This window comes from Mobula birostris, chromosome 13, assembly GCF_030028105.1.
Source record: "Mobula birostris isolate sMobBir1 chromosome 13, sMobBir1.hap1, whole genome shotgun sequence".
Lineage (NCBI taxonomy): Eukaryota > Metazoa > Chordata > Chondrichthyes > Myliobatiformes > Myliobatidae > Mobula > Mobula birostris.
The window spans coordinates 73209984-73212309 of NC_092382.1; the positions used below are offsets into that span (position 1 = coordinate 73209984).

The window sequence follows — 2326 nt, forward strand, 5'->3', positions numbered from 1 at the left end:
AATACAGTCCGGAATGATCAATCCGATATTCCCAAGTGCAGAGTGGCGTTAAACGCACGACACTGAGCTCCGCGGCAGATGTACAGGTATGCTTAAGAACGACGATGTAAAATGCCTTTTCATTATAGCGACCAACAACATGTCTGAATGGAACCGATGTCATTCTGTCCAACAAATAGCCATGGCTGAGACGGTGACACAGACACTCTTCACCGAATCCTCTTTCTCTTCAAACTCGGCTGCCTAAATCCGATGTAATGTGACCCATTGTACTGCTGTCTGCTGTGACTAAAACAAAACCTTTATCTTTCTTGCGTCTTTCTCATCCTCCCAATCCATGCTTTGATCGCTGCAATAAAATTAGTGATTGCATTATCAAAACACCAATTGTAAAAGACAACAGTTGTCAGGAGTGGGATTCGAACCCACCTTTCCAGGTGGAGACCAGAACACTCGCGTCTATTATTAAACGACTTTCTCGGCTTAAGTCTGGCGCCTTAGACCACTCGGCCACCCTGACAACTCTCTTCAAACCCACATGAGCAGCTGTGTTTCATAATAGAGTGAACGACTACATTGGTGAGAGAGCATACATACAAACACTCACTATATGGTGGGATTTGAAATGAAAATGGAGTGATGCCTTGTCTCAGGTTTTCCAGCATGTGAGAATTTAAAGCTCACAGCAGCACAGCGCGCTGGAACTGGTAATGCACACAGTTTAGGTCATCTGTCATAGAAAGGATGACGAGGCTTTGGAGAGTGTGCAGAAGAGATTTAACAAGATGATTCCTGAATTAGACAGTTTGGTTTTGCAATAACGAGAGCTTCAACCATCTTGTGTTGTTTTTCCCTCTGGAGCAGCAAGGCTGAGTGTGAATCTGATAGACGTCTCTTAGATTTTGGGAGGCATAGATAAAGGTAGAGCACACAGAAGCTGTCTCCATCCCAGAGCTGATATGTCTTATATCATAGGGCATACATTTCAACTAAGAGGGGAAGTTTTAAAGAAGACGTGACAACACCCTATCACTCAATGTTGGCAAGACCAAGGACAGATTGTGGTCTTGAGGAGAGGGAAAACCACAGGTCCATGAGCCATTTCTCATTGGAGGAAGTAATTTTAAATTGGTAGGTATTAGTATATCCTCTACTTTATCAGGAGACTTCAGGGATTCACCATGGCCTCAAAAACCTAGATGAACGTCTACAGATGTGTAGTAGAGAGTGGATTGTCTGCCTGCATCAGGACTTAGCACGGAAATAACATTACCTTTGAAGGAAAATCTTCAAAAGGTTAGTGGATTCGGCCCAGTCCGTCACGGGTAAAGCACTACAAAACATTCAGCACATCTGCATAACGCTGTCATCGGAAAACTGCATCCACCACCAGAGGTCCTCACCAACCAGGACATTTTCTTTTTACGCTGCTGCCATTAGGTAGAAGGTAAAAAGAGCATCAGGACTCGCACCGACAGGTGCAAGAACAGTTTACACTCACGTCCCCATCCATTGACTATTCCGACAGCCAATGATTTCACTTTAAACACTATTCTATATTGATTAGATGAGTATCCTAGGACCTCAGCAGACCAGGCAGCATCTGTCAAAAAGAATACACAGTCGACGTTACGGGCCAAGATACTTCTCCATGGGATTGTTTCTGAATAAATCGCTCACCCAAAAATCGGTGTACGATGATCTGTTGTACTGTGATAAGCAGTGTCAAAAAACACAATCTATTCTACCGTTTTCCTAATCCACACTAAGAACCTACGTTTTGTTGCAGAAATAACATCATTTGGATTAAATGTTTAACAACAAAAGATGTCAGGAGTGGGATTCGAACCCACGACCCCAGCTGGAGACCAGAACACTCGCGTTTGTCGGAAGGATTTTCATACCTTGAGTCTGGCGCCTTAGACCACTCGGCCACCCTGACTACTGTTGTGTTTGGGAACGGAATGAATCCCTGATTTGAAGGCAAAGTTATTTACGCACAAACACACATATCATCCCGCTAATCGGAAATGAACGCGAGCTTGTTACAGTTTCGCAGATTAGGCAGCTTCTTTGGGAAGTGAAGCAAAATAATTACAGATCGAAGACTCGTGAGACGCGTCTCAGCAAGAATTTGGGAAGGAGGTTTGCTGAGATGAATGAGAACGCTTGGAAGACTCATTATTTTTACATGTAGTGAAGCGGGGAGGAAACGTTAATAGACCGTATTGAATCTGAAAACATTGAGTGCGAGTTGATCATGACAACGTCAACAGAAACTGAACACAGTTCAATTATATCTCGCAACGCTGCTTTACAGATGGAT

The 2326-nt window shown here is 43.6% G+C and overlaps 2 non-coding genes across 2 annotated transcripts; both read right to left on the bottom strand.

Moving 5' to 3' along the window:
• Window positions 1–404: 404 nt before the first annotated feature.
• Window positions 405–520, bottom strand: trnal-uaa (transfer RNA leucine (anticodon UAA)). The gene is made up of 2 exons: window positions 483–520; window positions 405–439 (listed from the first exon to the last, which is right to left on the bottom strand). It is a non-coding gene; the product is annotated as a tRNA-Leu (tRNA).
• Window positions 521–1828: 1308 nt separating this feature from the next.
• trnal-caa (transfer RNA leucine (anticodon CAA)) lies at window positions 1829–1942 on the bottom strand. The gene is made up of 2 exons: window positions 1905–1942; window positions 1829–1874 (listed from the first exon to the last, which is right to left on the bottom strand). It is a non-coding gene; the product is annotated as a tRNA-Leu (tRNA).
• Between the last annotated feature and the right edge of the window lie 384 nt (window positions 1943–2326).